Genomic DNA, 22,799 nt, shown 5'->3' with positions numbered 1-22,799 from the left:
TTAAAAGTTGCAGAAGCCAGATGACAAGCTCATTTTGGTTCAACTTCAGCAACTGTGCATTGCATTGCCATGTAATGTAATGTAATGCAATGCTATCTATCTAGCTCTCCCTCTATACTTCCTTTTGGATAAACAGACATATTAGGCAAGCATTTTGGAGCTTTCACCTAAATAACTACAGGTGGTGAGATAAGCTGCACAATATAATTGACCTTTCAGTATATTGTTGCACACACACCATCTATTTAGCAAATGCCCTTGTTATCAACAGCAGCCTTTTAAACTCACCTGAGCTAACAGGTATGTGAGCTGGTTACTCTGCTGCGCTTAAAATTTCTTTTTTGGTTTGCTACAATGCCTTTTCTGAAACGTTGTCTCCCTCTGCTGGAACACTGACTTCTTTCATTTAATGCCTGCAGACTATAAAAGAGAAACCAACCCAAAAAGTTTGGTTGATTAGTCTGTGGCATTCTTTTAAACTGTTGCTTATGGCGGTCTCTGTGAGCTTCTCAGTGACATTCAGCCATCCAGGTATCCCGCCTGCAGTAGACGGAATGTGGCAATGGAACGCTGGCTGCGCGTGTCATAATAGGCTCTGAGCCTTTATATACCTGCGCACAGCAGCAGCCACCTTCAGTCTGCTGCTGGACAGCCAGCAGCAGCAGCAGCAGGAGAGGTAATTAATCAGCAACCCTCCTGCTAAGGGTAGACAGCTGCTCGTTCCACCCCCCCCCCCGCCTTAATTGGTTCTCCTCCCTTCCAACGGTGTTGAGGCGGGTGGGAACAGCCGGGGGTTGAGGGTACTGTGCTAAAAGAGGTGGAGTTATGCAGATCTAAAACGCGTGGATTGCAGCAGCAGCAAGCCGAAAAGTGCAGGCATGTGAGGGATCTAGAGGTTGACAGCATGTCTTCTTAACGGGAGTCCAGGTGGCCATCTCCACAAATGGACTTTTCAGAATCCTTGGGTGGCACCGTAGTCGGAAACCAATTCTGGTTATCGCTTCTCGGCCTTTTGGCTAAGATCAAGTGTAGTATCGGTTCTTATCAGTTTAATATCTGATACGTCCCCTATCTGGGGACCATATATTAAATGGATTTTTAGAACAGGGAGATGGAAAAAGAGCTTGCTCTGTCCACTCCACGCATTGACCTGGTATTGCAGTATCTCCAGGACCGATGCACCCCTTCTTTAATGCAGTTTCTAAAATCAGAAAGAATTGAATTCAATGCTTTTTGTTCATTTTGCTTGTTTGTCGGATTTTGGGATGGACTCTTTGGCTTTGCTTTTCTTCTCCTCATTGGATTTTTCATGTTAAAAGTTGCAGAAGCCAGATGACAAGCTCATTTTGGTTCAACTTCAGCAACTGTGCATTGCATTGCCATGTAATGTAATGTAATGCAATGCTATCTATCTAGCTCTCCCTCTATACTTCCTTTTGGATAAACAGACATATTAGGCAAGCATTTTGGAGCTTTCACCTAAATAACTACAGGTGGTGAGAGAAGCTGCACAATATAATTGACCTTTCAGTATATTGTTGCACACACACCATCTATTTAGCAAATGCCCTTGTTATCAACAGCAGCCTTTTAAACTCACCTGAGCTAACAGGTATGTGAGCTGGTTACTCTGCTGCGCTTAAAATTTCTTTTTTGGTTTGCTACAATGCCTTTTCTGAAACGTTGTCTCCCTCTGCTGGAACACTGACTTCTTTCATTTAATGCCTGCAGACTATAAAAGAGAAACCAACCCAAAAAGTTTGGTTGATTAGTCTGTGGCATTCTTTTAAACTGTTGCTTATGGCGGTCTCTGTGAGCTTCTCAGTGACATTCAGCCATCCAGGTATCCCGCCTGCAGTAGACGGAATGTGGCAATGGAACGCTGGCTGCGCGTGTCATAATAGGCTCTGAGCCTTTATATACCTGCGCACAGCAGCAGCCACCTTCAGTCTGCTGCTGGACAGCCAGCAGCAGCAGCAGCAGGAGAGGTAATTAATCAGCAACCCTCCTGCTAAGGGTAGACAGCTGCTCGTTCCACCCCCCCCCCCCGCCTTAATTGGTTCTCCTCCCTTCCAACGGTGTTGAGGCGGGTGGGAACAGCCGGGGGTTGAGGGTACTGTGCTAAAAGAGGTGGAGTTATGCAGATCTAAAACGCGTGGATTGCAGCAGCAGCAAGCCGAAAAGTGCAGGCATGTGAGGGATCTAGAGGTTGACAGCATGTCTTCTTAACGGGAGTCCAGGTGGCCATCTCCACAAATGGACTTTTCAGAATCCTTGGGTGGCACCGTAGTCGGAAACCAATTCTGGTTATCGCTTCTCGGCCTTTTGGCTAAGATCAAGTGTAGTATCGGTTCTTATCAGTTTAATATCTGATACGTCCCCTATCTGGGGACCATATATTAAATGGATTTTTAGAACAGGGAGATGGAAAAAGAGCTTGCTCTGTCCACTCCACGCATTGACCTGGTATTGCAGTATCTCCAGGACCGATGCACCCCTTCTTTAATGCAGTTTCTAAAATCAGAAAGAATTGAATTCAATGCTTTTTGTTCATTTTGCTTGTTTGTCGGATTTTGGGATGGACTCTTTGGCTTTGCTTTTCTTCTCCTCATTGGATTTTTCATGTTAAAAGTTGCAGAAGCCAGATGACAAGCTCATTTTGGTTCAACTTCAGCAACTGTGCATTGCATTGCCATGTAATGTAATGTAATGCAATGCTATCTATCTAGCTCTCCCTCTATACTTCCTTTTGGATAAACAGACATATTAGGCAAGCATTTTGGAGCTTTCACCTAAATAACTACAGGTGGTGAGAGAAGCTGCACAATATAATTGACCTTTCAGTATATTGTTGCACACACACCATCTATTTAGCAAATGCCCTTGTTATCAACAGCAGCCTTTTAAACTCACCTGAGCTAACAGGTATGTGAGCTGGTTACTCTGCTGCGCTTAAAATTTCTTTTTTGGTTTGCTACAATGCCTTTTCTGAAACGTTGTCTCCCTCTGCTGGAACACTGACTTCTTTCATTTAATGCCTGCAGACTATAAAAGAGAAACCAACCCAAAAAGTTTGGTTGATTAGTCTGTGGCATTCTTTTAAACTGTTGCTTATGGCGGTCTCTGTAAGCTTCTCAGTGACATTCAGCCATCCAGGTATCCCGCCTGCAGTAGACGGAATGTGGCAATGGAACGCTGGCTGCGCGTGTCATAATAGGCTCTGAGCCTTTATATACCTGCGCACAGCAGCAGCCACCTTCAGTCTGCTGCTGGACAGCCAGCAGCAGCAGCAGCAGGAGAGGTAATTAATCAGCAACCCTCCTGCTAAGGGTAGACAGCTGCTCATTCCACCCCCCCCCGCCTTAATTGGTTCTCCTCCCTTCCAACGGTGTTGAGGCGGGTGGGAACAGCCGGGGGTTGAGGGTACTGTGCTAAAAGAGGTGGAGTTATGCAGATCTAAAACGCGTGGATTGCAGCAGCAGCAAGCCGAAAAGTGCAGGCATGTGAGGGATCTAGAGGTTGACAGCATGTCTTCTTAACGGGAGTCCAGGTGGCCATCTCCACAAATGGACTTTTCAGAATCCTTGGGTGGCACCGTAGTCGGAAACCAATTCTGGTTATCGCTTCTCGGCCTTTTGGCTAAGATCAAGTGTAGTATCTGTTCTTATCAGTTTAATATCTGATACGTCCCCTATCTGGGGACCATATATTAAATGGATTTTTAGAACAGGGAGATGGAAAAAGAGCTTGCTCTGTCCACTCCACGCATTGACCTGGTATTGCAGTATCTCCAGGACCGGTGCACCCCTTCTTTAATGCAGTTTCTAAAATCAGAAAGAATTGAATTCAATGCTTTTTGTTCATTTTGCTTGTTTGTCGGATTTTGGGATGGACTCTTTGGCTTTGCTTTTCTTCTCCTCATTGGATTTTTCATGTTAAAAGTTGCAGAAGCCAGATGACAAGCTCATTTTGGTTCAACTTCAGCAACTGTGCATTGCATTGCCATGTAATGTAATGTAATGCAATGCTATCTATCTAGCTCTCCCTCTATACTTCCTTTTGGATAAACAGACATATTAGGCAAGCATTTTGGAGCTTTCACCTAAATAACTACAGGTGGTGAGATAAGCTGCACAATATAATTGACCTTTCAGTATATTGTTGCACACACACCATCTATTTAGCAAATGCCCTTGTTATCAACAGCAGCCTTTTAAACTCACCTGAGCTAACAGGTATGTGAGCTGGTTACTCTGCTGCGCTTAAAATTTCTTTTTTGGTTTGCTACAATGCCTTTTCTGAAACGTTGTCTCCCTCTGCTGGAACACTGACTTCTTTCATTTAATGCCTGCAGACTATAAAAGAGAAACCAACCCAAAAAGTTTGGTTGATTAGTCTGTGGCATTCTTTTAAACTGTTGCTTATGGCGGTCTCTGTGAGCTTCTCAGTGACATTCAGCCATCCAGGTATCCCGCCTGCAGTAGACGGAATGTGGCAATGGAACGCTGGCTGCGCGTGTCATAATAGGCTCTGAGCCTTTATATACCTGCGCACAGCAGCAGCCACGTTCAGTCTGCTGCTGGACAGCCAGCAGCAGCAGCAGCAGGAGAGGTAATTAATCAGCAACCCTCCTGCTAAGGGTAGACAGCTGCTCGTTCCACCCCCCCCCGCCTTAATTGGTTCTCCTCCCTTCCAACGGTGTTGAGGCGGGTGGGAACAGCCGGGGGTTGAGGGTACTGTGCTAAAAGAGGTGGAGTTATGCAGATCTAAAACGCGTGGATTGCAGCAGCAGCAAGCCGAAAAGTGCAGGCATGTGAGGGATCTAGAGGTTGACAGCATGTCTTCTTAACGGGAGTCCAGGTGGCCATCTCCACAAATGGACTTTTCAGAATCCTTGGGTGGCACCGTAGTCGGAAACCAATTCTGGTTATCGCTTCTCGGCCTTTTGGCTAAGATCAAGTGTAGTATCTGTTCTTATCAGTTTAATATCTGATACGTCCCCTATCTGGGGACCATATATTAAATGGATTTTTAGAACAGGGAGATGGAAAAAGAGCTTGCTCTGTCCACTCCACGCATTGACCTGGTATTGCAGTATCTCCAGGACCGGTGCACCCCTTCTTTAATGCAGTTTCTAAAATCAGAAAGAATTGAATTCAATGCTTTTTGTTCATTTTGCTTGTTTGTCGGATTTTGGGATGGACTCTTTGGCTTTGCTTTTCTTCTCCTCATTGGATTTTTCATGTTAAAAGTTGCAGAAGCCAGATGACAAGCTCATTTTGGTTCAACTTCAGCAACTGTGCATTGCATTGCCATGTAATGTAATGTAATGCAATGCTATCTATCTAGCTCTCCCTCTATACTTCCTTTTGGATAAACAGACATATTAGGCAAGCATTTTGGAGCTTTCACCTAAATAACTACAGGTGGTGAGATAAGCTGCACAATATAATTGACCTTTCAGTATATTGTTGCACACACACCATCTATTTAGCAAATGCCCTTGTTATCAACAGCAGCCTTTTAAACTCACCTGAGCTAACAGGTATGTGAGCTGGTTACTCTGCTGCGCTTAAAATTTCTTTTTTGGTTTGCTACAATGCCTTTTCTGAAACGTTGTCTCCCTCTGCTGGAACACTGACTTCTTTCATTTAATGCCTGCAGACTATAAAAGAGAAACCAACCCAAAAAGTTTGGTTGATTAGTCTGTGGCATTCTTTTAAACTGTTGCTTATGGCGGTCTCTGTGAGCTTCTCAGTGACATTCAGCCATCCAGGTATCCCGCCTGCAGTAGACGGAATGTGGCAATGGAACGCTGGCTGCGCGTGTCATAATAGGCTCTGAGCCTTTATATACCTGCGCACAGCAGCAGCCACCTTCAGTCTGCTGCTGGACAGCCAGCAGCAGCAGCAGCAGGAGAGGTAATTAATCAGCAACCCTCCTGCTAAGGGTAGACAGCTGCTCGTTCCACCCCCCCCCCGCCTTAATTGGTTCTCCTCCCTTCCAACGGTGTTGAGGCGGGTGGGAACAGCCGGGGGTTGAGGGTACTGTGCTAAAAGAGGTGGAGTTATGCAGATCTAAAACGCGTGGATTGCAGCAGCAGCAAGCCGAAAAGTGCAGGCATGTGAGGGATCTAGAGGTTGACAGCATGTCTTCTTAACGGGAGTCCAGGTGGCCATCTCCACAAATGGACTTTTCAGAATCCTTGGGTGGCACCGTAGTCGGAAACCAATTCTGGTTATCGCTTCTCGGCCTTTTGGCTAAGATCAAGTGTAGTATCTGTTCTTATCAGTTTAATATCTGATACGTCCCCTATCTGGGGACCATATATTAAATGGATTTTTAGAACAGGGAGATGGAAAAAGAGCTTGCTCTGTCCACTCCACGCATTGACCTGGTATTTCAGTATCTCCAGGACCGGTGCACCCCTTCTTTAATGCAGTTTCTAAAATCAGAAAGAATTGAATTCAATGCTTTTTGTTCATTTTGCTTGTTTGTCGGATTTTGGGATGGACTCTTTGGCTTTGCTTTTCTTCTCCTCATTGGATTTTTCATGTTAAAAGTTGCAGAAGCCAGATGACAAGCTCATTTTGGTTCAACTTCAGCAACTGTGCATTGCATTGCCATGTAATGTAATGTAATGCAATGCTATCTATCTAGCTCTCCCTCTATACTTCCTTTTGGATAAACAGACATATTAGGCAAGCATTTTGGAGCTTTCACCTAAATAACTACAGGTGGTGATATAAGCTGCACAATATAATTGACCTTTCAGTATATTGTTGCACACACACCATCTATTTAGCAAATGCCCTTGTTATCAACAGCAGCCTTTTAAACTCACCTGAGCTAACAGGTATGTGAGCTGGTTACTCTGCTGCGCTTAAAATTTCTTTTTTGGTTTGCTACAATGCCTTTTCTGAAACGTTGTCTCCCTCTGCTGGAACACTGACTTCTTTCATTTAATGCCTGCAGACTATAAAAGAGAAACCAACCCAAAAAGTTTGGTTGATTAGTCTGTGGCATTCTTTTAAACTGTTGCTTATGGCGGTCTCTGTGAGCTTCTCAGTGACATTCAGCCATCCAGGTATCCCGCCTGCAGTAGACGGAATGTGGCAATGGAACGCTGGCTGCGCGTGTCATAATAGGCTCTGAGCCTTTATATACCTGCGCACAGCAGCAGCCACCTTCAGTCTGCTGCTGGACAGCCAGCAGCAGCAGCAGCAGGAGAGGTAATTAATCAGCAACCCTCCTGCTAAGGGTAGACAGCTGCTCGTTCCACCCCCCCCCCGCCTTAATTGGTTCTCCTCCCTTCCAACGGTGTTGAGGCGGGTGGGAACAGCCGGGGGTTGAGGGTACTGTGCTAAAAGAGGTGGAGTTATGCAGATCTAAAACGCGTGGATTGCAGCAGCAGCAAGCCGAAAAGTGCAGGCATGTGAGGGATCTAGAGGTTGACAGCATGTCTTCTTAACGGGAGTCCAGGTGGCCATCTCCACAAATGGACTTTTCAGAATCCTTGGGTGGCACCGTAGTCGGAAACCAATTCTGGTTATCGCTTCTCGGCCTTTTGGCTAAGATCAAGTGTAGTATCTGTTCTTATCAGTTTAATATCTGATACGTCCCCTATCTGGGGACCATATATTAAATGGATTTTTAGAACAGGGAGATGGAAAAAGAGCTTGCTCTGTCCACTCCACGCATTGACCTGGTATTGCAGTATCTCCAGGACCGGTGCACCCCTTCTTTAATGCAGTTTCTAAAATCAGAAAGAATTGAATTCAATGCTTTTTGTTCATTTTGCTTGTTTGTCGGATTTTGGGATGGACTCTTTGGCTTTGCTTTTCTTCTCCTCATTGGATTTTTCATGTTAAAAGTTGCAGAAGCCAGATGACAAGCTCATTTTGGTTCAACTTCAGCAACTGTGCATTGCATTGCCATGTAATGTAATGTAATGCAATGCTATCTATCTAGCTCTCCCTCTAAACTTCCTTTTGGATAAACAGACATATTAGGCAAGCATTTTGGAGCTTTCACCTAAATAACTACAGGTGGTGAGATAAGCTGCACAATATAATTGACCTTTCAGTATATTGTTGCACACACACCATCTATTTAGCAAATGCCCTTGTTATCAACAGCAGCCTTTTAAACTCACCTGAGCTAACAGGTATGTGAGCTGGTTACTCTGCTGCGCTTAAAATTTCTTTTTTGGTTTGCTACAATGCCTTTTCTGAAACGTTGTCTCCCTCTGCTGGAACACTGACTTCTTTCATTTAATGCCTGCAGACTATAAAAGAGAAACCAACCCAAAAAGTTTGGTTGATTAGTCTGTGGCATTCTTTTAAACTGTTGATTATGGCGGTCTCTGTGAGCTTCTCAGTGACATTCAGCCATCCAGGTATCCCGCCTGCAGTAGATGGAATGTGGCAATGGAACGCTGGCTGCGCGTGTCATAATAGGCTCTGAGCCTTTATATACCTGCGCACAGCAGCAGCCACCTTCAGTCTGCTGCTGGACAGCCAGCAGCAGCAGCAGCAGGAGAGGTAATTAATCAGCAACCCTCCTGCTAAGGGTAGACAGCTGCTCGTTCCACCCCCCCCCCGCCTTAATTGGTTCTCCTCCCTTCCAACGGTGTTGAGGCGGGTGGGAACAGCCGGGGGTTGAGGGTACTGTGCTAAAAGAGGTGGAGTTATGCAGATCTAAAACGCGTGGATTGCAGCAGCAGCAAGCCGAAAAGTGCAGGCATGTGAGGGATCTAGAGGTTGACAGCATGTCTTCTTAACGGGAGTCCAGGTGGCCATCTCCACAAATGGACTTTTCAGAATCCTTGGGTGGCACCGTAGTCGGAAACCAATTCTGGTTATCGCTTCTCGGCCTTTTGGCTAAGATCAAGTGTAGTATCTGTTCTTATCAGTTTAATATCTGATACGTCCCCTATCTGGGGACATATATTAAATGGATTTTTAGAACAGGGAGATGGAAAAAGAGCTTGCTCTGTCCACTCCACGCATTGACCTGGTATTGCAGTATCTCCAGGACCGGTGCACCCCTTCTTTAATGCAGTTTCTAAAATCAGAAAGAATTGAATTCAATGCTTTTTGTTCATTTTGCTTGTTTGTCGGATTTTGGGATGGACTCTTTGGCTTTGCTTTTCTTCTCCTCATTGGATTTTTCATGTTAAAAGTTGCAGAAGCCAGATGACAAGCTCATTTTGGTTCAACTTCAGCAACTGTGCATTGCATTGCCATGTAATGTAATGTAATGCAATGCTATCTATCTAGCTCTCCCTCTATACTTCCTTTTGGATAAACAGACATATTAGGCAAGCATTTTGGAGCTTTCACCTAAATAACTACAGGTGGTGAGATAAGCTGCACAATATAATTGACCTATCAGTATATTGTTGCACACACACCATCTATTTAGCAAATGCCCTTGTTATCAACAGCAGCCTTTTAAACTCACCTGAGCTAACAGGTATGTGAGCTGGTTACTCTGCTGCGCTTAAAATTTCTTTTTTGGTTTGCTACAATGCCTTTTCTGAAACGTTGTCTCCCTCTGCTGGAACACTGACTTCTTTCATTTAATGCCTGCAGACTATAAAAGAGAAACCAACCCAAAAAGTTTGGTTGATTAGTCTGTGGCATTCTTTTAAACTGTTGCTTATGGCGGTCTCTGTGAGCTTCTCAGTGACATTCAGCCATCCAGGTATCCCGCCTGCAGTAGACGGAATGTGGCAATGGAACGCTGGCTGCGCGTGTCATAATAGGCTCTGAGCCTTTATATACCTGCGCACAGCAGCAGCCACCTTCAGTCTGCTGCTGGACAGCCAGCAGCAGCAGCAGCAGGAGAGGTAATTAATCAGCAACCCTCCTGCTAAGGGTAGACAGCTGCTCGTTCCACCCCCCCCCACCTTAATTGGTTCTCCTCCCTTCCAACGGTGTTGAGGCGGGTGGGAACAGCCGGGGGTTGAGGGTACTGTGCTAAAAGAGGTGGAGTTATGCAGATCTAAAACGCGTGGATTGCAGCAGCAGCAAGCCGAAAAGTGCAGGCATGTGAGGGATCTAGAGGTTGACAGCATGTCTTCTTAACGGGAGTCCAGGTGGCCATCTCCACAAATGGACTTTTCAGAATCCTTGGGTGGCACCGTAGTCGGAAACCAATTCTGGTTATCGCTTCTCGGCCGTTTGGCTAAGATCAAGTGTAGTATCTGTTCTTATCAGTTTAATATCTGATACGTCCCCTATCTGGGGACCATATATTAAATGGATTTTTAGAACAGGGAGATGGAAAAAGAGCTTGCTCTGTCCACTCCACGCATTGACCTGGTATTGCAGTATCTCCAGGACCGGTGCACCCCTTCTTTAATGCAGTTTCTAAAATCAGAAAGAATTGAATTCAATGCTTTTTGTTCATTTTGCTTGTTTGTCGGATTTTGGGATGGACTCTTTGGCTTTGCTTTTCTTCTCCTCATTGGATTTTTCATGTTAAAAGTTGCAGAAGCCAGATGACAAGCTCATTTTGGTTCAACTTCAGCAACTGTGCATTGCATTGCCATGTAATGTAATGTAATGCAATGCAATCTATCTAGCTCTCCCTCTAAACTTCCTTTTGGATAAACAGACATATTAGGCAAGCATTTTGGAGCTTTCACCTAAATAACTACAGGTGGTGAGATAAGCTGCACAATATAATTGACCTTTCAGTATATTGTTGCACACACACCATCTATTTAGCAAATGCCCTTGTTATCAACAGCAGCCTTTTAAACTCACCTGAGCTAACAGGTATGTGAGCTGGTTACTCTGCTGCGCTTAAAATTTCTTTTTTGGTTTGCTACAATGCCTTTTCTGAAACGTTGTCTCCCTCTGCTGGAACACTGACTTCTTTCATTTAATGCCTGCAGACTATAAAAGAGAAACCAACCCAAAAAGTTTGGTTGATTAGTCTGTGGCATTCTTTTAAACTGTTGCTTATGGCGGTCTCTGTGAGCTTCTCAGTGACATTCAGCCATCCAGGTATCCCGCCTGCAGTAGACGGAATGTGGCAATGGAACGCTGGCTGCGCGTGTCATAATAGGCTCTGAGCCTTTATATACCTGCGCACAGCAGCAGCCACCTTCAGTCTGCTGCTGGACAGCCAGCAGCAGCAGCAGCAGGAGAGGTAATTAATCAGCAACCCTCCTGCTAAGGGTAGACAGCTGCTCGTTCCACCCCCCCCCCGCCTTAATTGGTTCTCCTCCCTTCCAACGGTGTTGAGGCGGGTGGGAACAGCCGGGGGTTGAGGGTACTGTGCTAAAAGAGGTGGAGTTATGCAGATCTAAAACGCGTGGATTGCAGCAGCAGCAAGCCGAAAAGTGCAGGCATGTGAGGGATCTAGAGGTTGACAGCATGTCTTCTTAACGGGAGTCCAGGTGGCCATCTCCACAAATGGACTTTTCAGAATCCTTGGGTGGCACCGTAGTCGGAAACCAATTCTGGTTATCGCTTCTCGGCCTTTTGGCTAAGATCAAGTGTAGTATCTGTTCTTATCAGTTTAATATCTGATACGTCCCCTATCTGGGGACCATATATTAAATGGATTTTTAGAACAGGGAGATGGAAAAAGAGCTTGCTCTGTCCACTCCACGCATTGACCTGGTATTGCAGTATCTCCAGGACCGGTGCACCCCTTCTTTAATGCAGTTTCTAAAATCAGAAAGAATTTAATTCAATGCTTTTTGTTCATTTTGCTTGTTTGTCGGATTTTGGGATGGACTCTTTGGCTTTGCTTTTCTTCTCCTCATTGGATTTTTCATGTTAAAAGTTGCAGAAGCCAGATGACAAGCTCATTTTGGTTCAACTTCAGCAACTGTGCATTGCATTGCCATGTAATGTAATGTAATGCAATGCTATCTATCTAGCTCTCCCTCTATACTTCCTTTTGGATAAACAGACATATTAGGCAAGCATTTTGGAGCTTTCACCTAAATAACTACAGGTGGTGAGATAAGCTGCACAATATAATTGACCTTTCAGTATATTGTTGCACACACACCATCTATTTAGCAAATGCCCTTGTTATCAACAGCAGCCTTTTAAACTCACCTGAGCTAACAGGTATGTGAGCTGGTTACTCTGCTGCGCTTAAAATTTCTTTTTTGGTTTGCTACAATGCCTTTTCTGAAACGTTGTCTCCCTCTGCTGGAACACTGACTTCTTTCATTTAATGCCTGCAGACTATAAAAGAGAAACCAACCCAAAAAGTTTGGTTGATTAGTCTGTGGCATTCTTTTAAACTGTTGCTTATGGCGGTCTCTGTGAGCTTCTCAGTGACATTCAGCCATCCAGGTATCCCGCCTGCAGTAGACGGAATGTGGCAATGGAACGCTGGCTGCGCGTGTCATAATAGGCTCTGAGCCTTTATATACCTGCGCACAGCAGCAGCCACCTTCAGTCTGCTGCTGGACAGCCAGCAGCAGCAGCAGCAGGAGAGGTAATTAATCAGCAACCCTCCTGCTAAGGGTAGACAGCTGCTCGTTACACCCCCCCCCCCCCCCGCCTTAATTGGTTCTCCTCCCTTCCAACGGTGTTGAGGCGGGTGGGAACAGCCGGGGGTTGAGGGTACTGTGCTAAAAGAGGTGGAGTTATGCAGATCTAAAACGCGTGGATTGCAGCAGCAGCAAGCCGAAAAGTGCAGGCATGTGAGGGATCTAGAGGTTGACAGCATGTCTTCTTAACGGGAGTCCAGGTGGCCATCTCCACAAATGGACTTTTCAGAATCCTTGGGTGGCACCGTAGTCGGAAACCAATTCTGGTTATCGCTTCTCGGCCTTTTGGCTAAGATCAAGTGTAGTATCTGTTCTTATCAGTTTAATATCTGATACGTCCCCTATCTGGGGACCATATATTAAATGGATTTTTAGAACAGGGAGATGGAAAAAGAGCTTGCTCTGTCCACTCCACGCATTGACCTGGTATTGCAGTATCTCCAGGACCGGTGCACCCCTTCTTTAATGCAGTTTCTAAAATCAGAAAGAATTGAATTCAATGCTTTTTGTTCATTTTGCTTGTTTGTCGGATTTTGGGATGGACTCTTTGGCTTTGCTTTTCTTCTCCTCATTGGATTTTTCATGTTAAAAGTTGCAGAAGCCAGATGACAAGCTCATTTTGGTTCAACTTCAGCAACTGTGCATTGCATTGCCATGTAATGTAATGTAATGCAATGCTATCTATCTAGCTCTCCCTCTATACTTCCTTTTGGATAAACAGACATATTAGGCAAGCATTTTGGAGCTTTCACCTAAATAACTACAGGTGGTGAGATAAGCTGCACAATATAATTGACCTTTCAGTATATTGTTGCACACACACCATCTATTTAGCAAATGCCCTTGTTATCAACAGCAGCCTTTTAAACTCACCTGAGCTAACAGGTATGTGAGCTGGTTACTCTGCTGCGCTTAAAATTTCTTTTTTGGTTTGCTACAATGCCTTTTCTGAAACGTTGTCTCCCTCTGCTGGAACACTGACTTCTTTCATTTAATGCCTGCAGACTATAAAAGAGAAACCAACCCAAAAAGTTTGGTTGATTAGTCTGTGGCATTCTTTTAAACTGTTGCTTATGGCGGTCTCTGTGAGCTTCTCAGTGACATTCAGCCATCCAGGTATCCCGCCTGCAGTAGACGGAATGTGGCAATGGAACGCTGGCTGCGCGTGTCATAATAGGCTCTGAGCCTTTATATACCTGCGCACAGCAGCAGCCACCTTCAGTCTGCTGCTGGACAGCCAGCAGCAGCAGCAGCAGGAGAGGTAATTAATCAGCAACCCTCCTGCTAAGGGTAGACAGCTGCTCGTTCCACCCCCCCCCGCCTTAATTGGTTCTCCTCCCTTCCAACGGTGTTGAGGCGGGTGGGAACAGCCGGGGGTTGAGGGTACTGTGCTAAAAGAGGTGGAGTTATGCAGATCTAAAACGCGTGGATTGCAGCAGCAGCAAGCCGAAAAGTGCAGGCATGTGAGGGATCTAGAGGTTGACAGCATGTCTTCTTAACGGGAGTCCAGGTGGCCATCTCCACAAATGGACTTTTCAGAATCCTTGGGTGGCACCGTAGTCGGAAACCAATTCTGGTTATCGCTTCTCGGCCTTTTGGCTAAGATCAAGTGTAGTATCTGTTCTTATCAGTTTAATATCTGATACGTCCCCTATCTGGGGACCATATATTAAATGGATTTTTAGAACAGGGAGATGGAAAAAGAGCTTGCTCTGTCCACTCCACGCATTGACCTGGTATTGCAGTATCTCCAGGACCGGTGCACCCCTTCTTTAATGCAGTTTCTAAAATCAGAAAGAATTGAATTCAATGCTTTTTGTTCATTTTGCTTGTTTGTCGGATTTTGGGATGGACTCCTTGGCTTTGCTTTTCTTCTCCTCATTGGATTTTTCATGTTAAAAGTTGCAGAAGCCAGATGACAAGCTCATTTTGGTTCAACTTCAGCAACTCTGCATTGCATTGCCATGTAATGTAATGTAATGCAATGCTATCTATCTAGCTCTCCCTCTATACTTCCTTTTGGATAAACAGACATATTAGGCAAGCATTTTGGAGCTTTCACCTAAATAACTACAGGTGGTGAGATAAGCTGCACAATATAATTGACCTTTCAGTATATTGTTGCACACACACCATCTATTTAGCAAATGCCCTTGTTATCAACAGCAGCCTTTTAAACTCACCTGAGCTAACAGGTATGTGAGCTGGTTACTCTGCTGCGCTTAAAATTTCTTTTTTGGTTTGCTACAATGCCTTTTCTGAAACGTTGTCTCCCTCTGCTGGAACACTGACTTCTTTCATTTAATGCCTGCAGACTATAAAAGAGAAACCAACCCAAAAAGTTTGGTTGATTAGTCTGTGGCATTCTTTTAAACTGTTGCTTATGGCGGTCTCTGTGAGCTTCTCAGTGACATTCAGCCATCCAGGTATCCCGCCTGCAGTAGACGGAATGTGGCAATGGAACGCTGGCTGCGCGTGTCATAATAGGCTCTGAGCCTTTATATACCTGCGCACAGCAGCAGCCACCTTCAGTCTGCTGCTGGACAGCCAGCAGCAGCAGCAGCAGGAGAGGTAATTAATCAGCAACCCTCCTGCTAAGGGTAGACAGCTGCTCGTTCCACCCCCCCCCCCCGCCTTAATTGGTTCTCCTCCCTTCCAACGGTGTTGAGGCGGGTGGGAACAGCCGGGGGTTGAGGGTACTGTGCTAAAAGAGGTGGAGTTATGCAGATCTAAAACGCGTGGATTGCAGCAGCAGCAAGCCGAAAAGTGCAGGCATGTGAGGGATCTAGAGGTTGACAGCATGTCTTCTTAACGGGAGTCCAGGTGGCCATCTCCACAAATGGACTTTTCAGAATCCTTGGGTGGCACCGTAGTCGGAAACCAATTCTGGTTATCGCTTCTCGGCCTTTTGGCTAAGATCAAGTGTAGTATCTGTTCTTATCAGTTTAATATCTGATACGTCCCCTATCTGGGGACCATATATTAAATGGATTTTTAGAACAGGGAGATGGAAAAAGAGCTTGCTCTGTCCACTCCACGCATTGACCTGGTATTGCAGTATCTCCAGGACCGGTGCACCCCTTCTTTAATGCAGTTTCTAAAATCAGAAAGAATTGAATTCAATGCTTTTTGTTCATTTTGCTTGTTTGTCGGATTTTGGGATGGACTCTTTGGCTTTGCTTTTCTTCTCCTCATTGGATTTTTCATGTTAAAAGTTGCAGAAGCCAGATGACAAGCTCATTTTGGTTCAACTTCAGCAACTGTGCATTGCATTGCCATGTAATGTAATGTAATGCAATGCTATCTATCTAGCTCTCCCTCTATACTTCCTTTTGGATAAACAGACATATTAGGCAAGCATTTTGGAGCTTTCACCTAAATAACTACAGGTGGTGAGATAAGCTGCACAATATAATTGACCTTTCAGTATATTGTTGCACACACACCATCTATTTAGCAAATGCCCTTGTTATCAACAGCAGCCTTTTAAACTCACCTGAGCTAACAGGTATGTGAGCTGGTTACTCTGCTGCGCTTAAAATTTCTTTTTTGGTTTGCTACAATGCCTTTTCTGAAACGTTGTCTCCCTCTGCTGGAACACTGACTTCTTTCATTTAATGCCTGCAGACTATAAAAGAGAAACCAACCCAAAAAGTTTGGTTGATTAGTCTGTGGCATTCTTTTAAACTGTTGCTTATGGCGGTCTCTGTGAGCTTCTCAGTGACATTCAGCCATCCAGGTATCCCGCCTGCAGTAGACGGAATGTGGCAATGGAACGCTGGCTGCGCGTGTCATAATAGGCTCTGAGCCTTTATATACCTGCGCACAGCAGCAGCCACCTTCAGTCTGCTGCTGGACAGCCAGCAGCAGCAGCAGCAGGAGAGGTAATTAATCAGCAACCCTCCTGCTAAGGGTAGACAGCTGCTCGTTCCACCCCCCCCCCCGCCTTAATTGGTTCTCCTCCCTTCCAACGGTGTTGAGGCGGGTGGGAACAGCCGGGGGTTGAGGGTACTGTGCTAAAAGAGGTGGAGTTATGCAGATCTAAAACGCGTGGATTGCAGCAGCAGCAAGCCGAAAAGTGCAGGCATGTGAGGGATCTAGAGGTTGACAGCATGTCTTCTTAACGGGAGTCCAGGTGGCCATCTCCACAAATGGACTTTTCAGAATCCTTGGGTGGCACCGTAGTCGGAAACCAATTCTGGTTATCGCTTCTCGGCCTTTTGGCTAAGATCAAGTGTAGTATCTGTTCTTATCAGTTTAATATCTGATACGTCCCCTATCTGGGGACCATATATTAAATGGATTTTTAGAACAGGGAGATGGAAAAAGAGCTTGCTCTGTCCACTCCACGCATTGACCTGGTATTGCAGTATCTCCAGGACCGGTGCACCCCTTCTTTAATGCAGTTTCTAAAATCAGAAAGAATTGAATTCAATGCTTTTTGTTCATTTTGCTTGTTTGTCGGATTTTGGGATGGACTCTTTGGCTTTGCTTTTCTTCTCCTCATTGGATTTTTCATGTTAAAAGTTGCAGAAGCCAGATGACAAGCTCATTTTGGTTCAACTTCAGCAACTGTGCATTGCATTGCCATGTAATGTAATGTAATGCAATGCTATCTATCTAGCTCTCCCTCTATACTTCCTTTTGGATAAACAGACATATTAGGCAAGCATTTTGGAGCTTTCACCTAAATAACTACAGGTGGTGAGATAAGCTGCACAATATAATTGACCTTTCAGTTTATTGTTGCACACACACCATCTATTTAGCAAATGCCCTTGTTATCAACAGCAGCCTTTTAAACTCACCTGAGCTAACAGGTATGTGAGCTGGTTACTCTGCTGCGCTTAAAATTTCTTTTTTGGTTTGCTACAATGCCTTTTCTGAAACGTTGTCTCCCTCTGCTGGAACACTGACTTCTTTCATTTAATGCCTGCAGACTATAAAAGAGAAACCAACCCAAAAAGTTTGGTTGATTAGTCTGTGGCATTCTTTTAAACTGTTGCTTATGGCTGTCTCTGTGAGCTTCTCAGTGACATTCAGCCATCCAGGTATCCCGCCTGCAGTAGACGGAATGTGGCAATGGAACGCTGGCTGCGCGTGTCATAATAGGCTCTGAGCCTTTATATACCTGCGCACAGCAGCAGCCACCTTCAGTCTGCTGCTGGACAGCCAGCAGCAGCAGCAGCAGGAGAGGTAATTAATCAGCAACCCTCCTGCTAAGGGTAGACAGCTGCTCGTTCCACCCCCCCCCCGCCTTAATTGGTTCTCCTCCCTTCCAACGGTGTTGAGGCGGGTGGGAACAGCCGGGGGTTGAGGGTACTGTGCTAAAAGAGGTGGAGTTATGCAGATCTAAAACGCGTGGATTGCAGCAGCAGCAAGCCGAAAAGTGCAGGCATGTGAGGGATCTAGAGGTTGACAGCATGTCTTCTTAACGGGAGTCCAGGTGGCCATCTCCACAAATGGACTTTTCAGAATCCTTGGGTGGCACCGTAGTCGGAAACCAATTCTGGTTATCGCTTCTCGGCCTTTTGGCTAAGATCAAGTGTAGTATCTGTTCTTATCAGTTTAATATCTGATACGTCCCCTATCTGGGGACCATATATTAAATGGATTTTTAGAACAGGGAGATGGAAAAAGAGCTTGCTCTGTCCACTCCACGCATTGACCTGGTATTGCAGTATCTCCAGGACCGGTGCACCCCTTCTTTAATGCAGTTTCTAAAATCAGAAAGAATTGAATTCAATGCTTTTTGTTCATTTTGCTTGTTTGTCGGATTTTGGGATGGACTCTTTGGCTTTGCTTTTCTTCTCCTCATTGGATTTTTCATGTTAAAAGTTGCAGAAGCCAGATGACAAGCTCATTTTGGTTCAACTTCAGCAACTGTGCATTGCATTGCCATGTAATGTAATGTAATGCAATGCTATCTATCTAGCTCTCCCTCTATACTTCCTTTTGGATAAACAGACATATTAGGCAAGCATTTTGGAGCTTTCACCTAAATAACTACAGGTGGTGAGATAAGCTGCACAATATAATTGACCTTTCAGTATAATGTTGCACACACACCATCTATTTAGCAAATGCCCTTGTTATCAACAGCAGCCTTTTAAACTCACCTGAGCTAACAGGTATGTGAGCTGGTTACTCTGCTGCGCTTAAAATTTCTTTTTTGGTTTGCTACAATGCCTTTTCTGAAACGTTGTCTCCCTCTGCTGGAACACTGACTTCTTTCATTTAATGCCTGCAGACTATAAAAGAGAAACCAACCCAAAAAGTTTGGTTGATTAGTCTGTGGCATTCTTTTAAACTGTTGCTTATGGCGGTCTCTGTGAGCTTTTCAGTGATATTCAGCCATCCAGGTATCCCGCCTGCAGTAGACGGAATGTGGCAATGGAACGCTGGCTGCGCGTGTCATAATAGGCTCTGAGCCTTTATATACCTGCGCACAGCAGCAGCCACCTTCAGTCTGCTGCTGGACAGCCAGCAGCAGCAGCAGCAGGAGAGGTAATTAATCAGCAACCCTCTTGCTAAGGGTAGACAGCTGCTCGTTCCACCCCCCCCCCGCCTTAATTGGTTCTCCTCCCTTCCAACGGTGTTGAGGCGGGTGGGAACAGCCGGGGGTTGAGGGTACTGTGCTAAAAGAGGTGGAGTTATGCAGATCTAAAACGCGTGGATTGCAGCAGCAGCAAGCCGAAAAGTGCAGGCATGTGAGGGATCTAGAGGTTGACAGCATGTCTTCTTAACGGGAGTCCAGGTGGCCATCTCCACAAATGGACTTTTCAGAATCCTTGGGTGGCACCGTAGTCTGAAACCAATTCTGGTTATCGCTTCTCGGCCTTTTGGCTAAGATCAAGTGTAGTATCTGTTCTTATCAGTTTAATATCTGATACGTCCCCTATCTGGGGACCATATATTAAATGGATTTTTAGAACAGGGAGATGGAAAAAGAGCTTGCTCTGTCCACTCCACGCATTGACCTGGTATTGCAGTATCTCCAGGACCGGTGCACCCCTTCTTTAATGCAGTTTCTAAAATCAGAAAGAATTGAATTCAATGCTTTTTGTTCATTTTGCTTGTTTGTCGGATTTTGGGATGGACTCTTTGGCTTTGCTTTTCTTCTCCTCATTGGATTTTTCATGTTAAAAGTTGCAGAAGCCAGATGACAAGCTCATTTTGGTTCAACTTCAGCAACTGTGCATTGCATTGCCATGTAATGTAATGTAATGCAATGCTATCTATCTAGCTCTCCCTCTATACTTCCTTTTGGATAAACAGACATATTAGGCAAGCATTTTGGAGCTTTCACCTAAATAACTACAGGTGGTGAGATAAGCTGCACAATATAATTGACCTTTCAGTATAATGTTGCACACACACCATCTATTTAGCAAATGCCCTTGTTATCAACAGCAGCCTTTTAAACTCACCTGAGCTAACAGGTATGTGAGCTGGTTACTCTGCTGCACTTAAAATTTCTTTTTTGGTTTGCTACAATGCCTTTTCTGAAACGTTGTCTCCCTCTGCTGGAACACTGACTTCTTTCATTTAATGCCTGCAGACTATAAAAGAGAAACCAACCCAAAAAGTTTGGTTGATTAGTCTGTGGCATTCTTTTAAACTGTTGCTTATGGCGGTCTCTGTGAGCTTCTCAGTGACATTCAGCCATCCAGGTATCCCGCCTGCAGTAGACGGAATGTGGCAATGGAACGCTGGCTGCGCGTGTCATAATAGGCTCTGAGCCTTTATATACCTGCGCACAGCAGCAGCCACCTTCAGTCTGCTGCTGGACAGCCAGCAGCAGCAGCAGCAGGAGAGGTAATTAATCAGCAACCCTCTTGCTAAGGGTAGACAGCTGCTCGTTCCACCCCCCCCCCCCGCCTTAATTGGTTCTCCTCCCTTCCAACGGTGTTGAGGCGGGTGGGAACAGCCGGGGGTTGAGGGTACTGTGCTAAAAGAGGTGGAGTTATGCAGATCTAAAACGCGTGGATTGCAGCAGCAGCAAGCCGAAAAGTGCAGGCATGTGAGGGATCTAGAGGTTGACAGCATGTCTTCTTAACGGGAGTCCAGGTGGCCATCTCCACAAATGGACTTTTCAGAATCCTTGGGTGGCACCGTAGTCGGAAACCAATTCTGGTTATCGCTTCTCGGCCTTTTGGCTAAGATCAAGTGTAGTATCTGTTCTTATCAGTTTAATATCTGATACGTCCCCTATCTGGGGACCATATATTAAATGGATTTTTAGAACAGGGAGATGGAAAAAGAGCTTGCTCTGTCCACTCCACGCATTGACCTGGTATTGCAGTATCTCCAGGACCGGTGCACCCCTTCTTTAATGCAGTTTCTAAAATCAGAAAGAATTGAATTCAATGCTTTTTGTTCATTTTGCTTGTTTGTCGGATTTTGGGATGGACTCTTTGGCTTTGCTTTTCTTCTCCTCATTGGATTTTTCATGTTAAAAGTTGCAGAAGCCAGATGACAAGCTCATTTTGGTTCAACTTCAGCAACTCTGCATTGCATTGCCATGTAATGTAATGTAATGCAATGCTATCTATCTAGCTCTCCCTCTATACTTCCTTTTGGATAAACAGACATATTAGGCAAGCATTTTGGAGCTTTCACCTAAATAACTACAGGTGGTGAGATAAGCTGCACAATATAATTGACCTTTCAGTATATTGTTGCACACACACCATCTATTTAGCAAATGCCCTTGTTATCAACAGCAGCCTTTTAAACTCACCTGAGCTAACAGGTATGTGAGCTGGTTACTCTGCTGCGCTTAAAATTTCTTTTTTGGTTTGCTACAATGCCTTTTCTGAAACGTTGTCTCCCTCTGCTGGAACACTGACTTCTTTCATTTAATGCCTGCAGACTATAAAAGAGAAACCAACCCAAAAAGTTTGGTTGATTAGTCTGTGGCATTCTTTTAAACTGTTGCTTATGGCGGTCTCTGTGAGCTTCTCAGTGACATTCAGCCATCCAGGTATCCCGCCTGCAGTAGACGGAATGTGGCAATGGAACGCTGGCTGCGCGTGTCATAATAGGCTCTGAGCCTTTATATACCTGCGCACAGCAGCAGCCACCTTCAGTCTGCTGCTGGACAGCCAGCAGCAGCAGCAGCAGGAGAGGTAATTAATCAGCAACCCTCCTGCTAAGGGTAGACAGCTGCTCGTTCCACCCCCCCCCCGCCTTAATTGGTTCTCCTCCCTTCCAACGGTGTTGAGGCGGGTGGGAACAGCCGGGGGTTGAGGGTACTGTGCTAAAAGAGGTGGAGTTATGCAGATCTATAACGCGTGGATTGCAGCAGCAGCAAGCCGAAAAGTGCAGGCATGTGAGGGATCTAGAGGTTGACAGCATGTCTTCTTAACGGGAGTCCAGGTGGCCATCTCCACAAATGGACTTTTCAGAATCCTTGGGTGGCACCGTAGTCGGAAACCAATTCTGGTTATCGCTTCTCGGCCTTTTGGCTAAGATCAAGTGTAGTATCTGTTCTTATCAGTTTAATATCTGATACGTCCCCTATCTGGGGACCATATATTAAATGGATTTTTAGAACAGGGAGATGGAAAAAGAGCTTGCTCTGTCCACTCCACGCATTGACCTGGTATTCCAGTATCTCCAGGACCGGTGCACCCCTTCTTTAATGCAGTTTCTAAAATCAGAAAGAATTGAATTCAATGCTTTTTGTTCATTTTGCTTGTTTGTCGGATTTTGGGATGGACTCTTTGGCTTTGCTTTTCTTCTCCTCATTGGATTTTTCATGTTAAAAGTTGCAGAAGCCAGATGACAAGCTCATTTTGGTTCAACTTCAGCAACTGTGCATTGCATTGCCATGTAATGTAATGTAATGCAATGCTATCTATCTAGCTCTCCCTCTATACTTCCTTTTGGATAAACAGACATATTAGGCAAGCATTTTGGAGCTTTCACCTAAATAACTACAGGTGGTGAGATAAGCTGCACAATATAATTGACCTTTCAGTATATTGTTGCACACACACCATCTATTTAGCAAATGCCCTTGCTATCAACAGCAGCCTTTTAAACTCACCTGAGCTAACAGGTATGTGAGCTGGTTACTCTGCTGCGCTTAAAATTTCTTTTTTGGTTTGCTACAATGCCTTTTCTGAAACGTTGTCTCCCTCTGCTGGAACACTGACTTCTTTCATTTAATGCCTGCAGACTATAAAAGAGAAACCAACCCAAAAAGTTTGGTTGATTAGTCTGTGGCATTCTTTTAAACTGTTGCTTATGGCGGTCTCTGTGA

The 22,799-nt window shown here is 45.0% G+C and overlaps 17 non-coding genes across 17 annotated transcripts; all 17 read left to right on the top strand.

Annotated features, from left to right (window-relative positions):
• Positions 1 to 996: 996 nt before the first annotated feature.
• Positions 997 to 1,187, top strand: LOC141185085 (U2 spliceosomal RNA). The gene has a single exon (XR_012259780.1). It is a non-coding gene; the product is annotated as a U2 spliceosomal RNA (small nuclear RNA).
• Positions 1,188 to 2,309: 1,122 nt separating this feature from the next.
• LOC141185084 (U2 spliceosomal RNA) lies at positions 2,310 to 2,500 on the top strand. Its single transcript, XR_012259779.1, has one exon. It is a non-coding gene; the product is annotated as a U2 spliceosomal RNA (small nuclear RNA).
• A 1,119-nt stretch (positions 2,501 to 3,619) lies between these two features.
• On the top strand, positions 3,620 to 3,810 carry LOC141187139 (U2 spliceosomal RNA). Its single transcript, XR_012261353.1, has one exon. It is a non-coding gene; the product is annotated as a U2 spliceosomal RNA (small nuclear RNA).
• A 1,119-nt stretch (positions 3,811 to 4,929) lies between these two features.
• Positions 4,930 to 5,120, top strand: LOC141187138 (U2 spliceosomal RNA). The gene has a single exon (XR_012261352.1). It is a non-coding gene; the product is annotated as a U2 spliceosomal RNA (small nuclear RNA).
• Positions 5,121 to 6,240: 1,120 nt separating this feature from the next.
• Positions 6,241 to 6,431, top strand: LOC141184289 (U2 spliceosomal RNA). The gene has a single exon (XR_012259058.1). It is a non-coding gene; the product is annotated as a U2 spliceosomal RNA (small nuclear RNA).
• A 1,120-nt stretch (positions 6,432 to 7,551) lies between these two features.
• LOC141187137 (U2 spliceosomal RNA) lies at positions 7,552 to 7,742 on the top strand. Its single transcript, XR_012261351.1, has one exon. It is a non-coding gene; the product is annotated as a U2 spliceosomal RNA (small nuclear RNA).
• A 1,120-nt stretch (positions 7,743 to 8,862) lies between these two features.
• On the top strand, positions 8,863 to 9,052 carry LOC141184455 (U2 spliceosomal RNA). The gene has a single exon (XR_012259208.1). It is a non-coding gene; the product is annotated as a U2 spliceosomal RNA (small nuclear RNA).
• A 1,119-nt stretch (positions 9,053 to 10,171) lies between these two features.
• LOC141184652 (U2 spliceosomal RNA) lies at positions 10,172 to 10,362 on the top strand. The gene has a single exon (XR_012259387.1). It is a non-coding gene; the product is annotated as a U2 spliceosomal RNA (small nuclear RNA).
• Positions 10,363 to 11,482: 1,120 nt separating this feature from the next.
• LOC141187135 (U2 spliceosomal RNA) lies at positions 11,483 to 11,673 on the top strand. Its single transcript, XR_012261349.1, has one exon. It is a non-coding gene; the product is annotated as a U2 spliceosomal RNA (small nuclear RNA).
• Positions 11,674 to 12,798: 1,125 nt separating this feature from the next.
• On the top strand, positions 12,799 to 12,989 carry LOC141187134 (U2 spliceosomal RNA). The gene has a single exon (XR_012261348.1). It is a non-coding gene; the product is annotated as a U2 spliceosomal RNA (small nuclear RNA).
• A 1,119-nt stretch (positions 12,990 to 14,108) lies between these two features.
• Positions 14,109 to 14,299, top strand: LOC141187133 (U2 spliceosomal RNA). Its single transcript, XR_012261347.1, has one exon. It is a non-coding gene; the product is annotated as a U2 spliceosomal RNA (small nuclear RNA).
• A 1,122-nt stretch (positions 14,300 to 15,421) lies between these two features.
• Positions 15,422 to 15,612, top strand: LOC141187132 (U2 spliceosomal RNA). Its single transcript, XR_012261346.1, has one exon. It is a non-coding gene; the product is annotated as a U2 spliceosomal RNA (small nuclear RNA).
• Positions 15,613 to 16,733: 1,121 nt separating this feature from the next.
• Positions 16,734 to 16,924, top strand: LOC141187130 (U2 spliceosomal RNA). Its single transcript, XR_012261345.1, has one exon. It is a non-coding gene; the product is annotated as a U2 spliceosomal RNA (small nuclear RNA).
• A 1,120-nt stretch (positions 16,925 to 18,044) lies between these two features.
• On the top strand, positions 18,045 to 18,235 carry LOC141187128 (U2 spliceosomal RNA). Its single transcript, XR_012261343.1, has one exon. It is a non-coding gene; the product is annotated as a U2 spliceosomal RNA (small nuclear RNA).
• A 1,120-nt stretch (positions 18,236 to 19,355) lies between these two features.
• On the top strand, positions 19,356 to 19,546 carry LOC141187127 (U2 spliceosomal RNA). Its single transcript, XR_012261342.1, has one exon. It is a non-coding gene; the product is annotated as a U2 spliceosomal RNA (small nuclear RNA).
• Positions 19,547 to 20,668: 1,122 nt separating this feature from the next.
• LOC141187126 (U2 spliceosomal RNA) lies at positions 20,669 to 20,859 on the top strand. Its single transcript, XR_012261341.1, has one exon. It is a non-coding gene; the product is annotated as a U2 spliceosomal RNA (small nuclear RNA).
• Positions 20,860 to 21,979: 1,120 nt separating this feature from the next.
• On the top strand, positions 21,980 to 22,170 carry LOC141184449 (U2 spliceosomal RNA). Its single transcript, XR_012259203.1, has one exon. It is a non-coding gene; the product is annotated as a U2 spliceosomal RNA (small nuclear RNA).
• The last annotated feature ends 629 nt before the right edge of the window (positions 22,171 to 22,799 follow it).

The sequence above is a fragment of the Phyllobates terribilis genome, unplaced genomic scaffold (genome assembly GCF_046119375.1).
Source record: "Phyllobates terribilis strain yellow unplaced genomic scaffold, ASM4611937v1 Scaffold_40__1_contigs__length_11209783, whole genome shotgun sequence".
Taxonomy (NCBI): Eukaryota; Metazoa; Chordata; class Amphibia; order Anura; family Dendrobatidae; genus Phyllobates; species Phyllobates terribilis.
The sequence above is the reverse complement of the archived record's forward strand: the minus strand, read 5'-3'. Positions and strand labels throughout refer to the sequence as shown.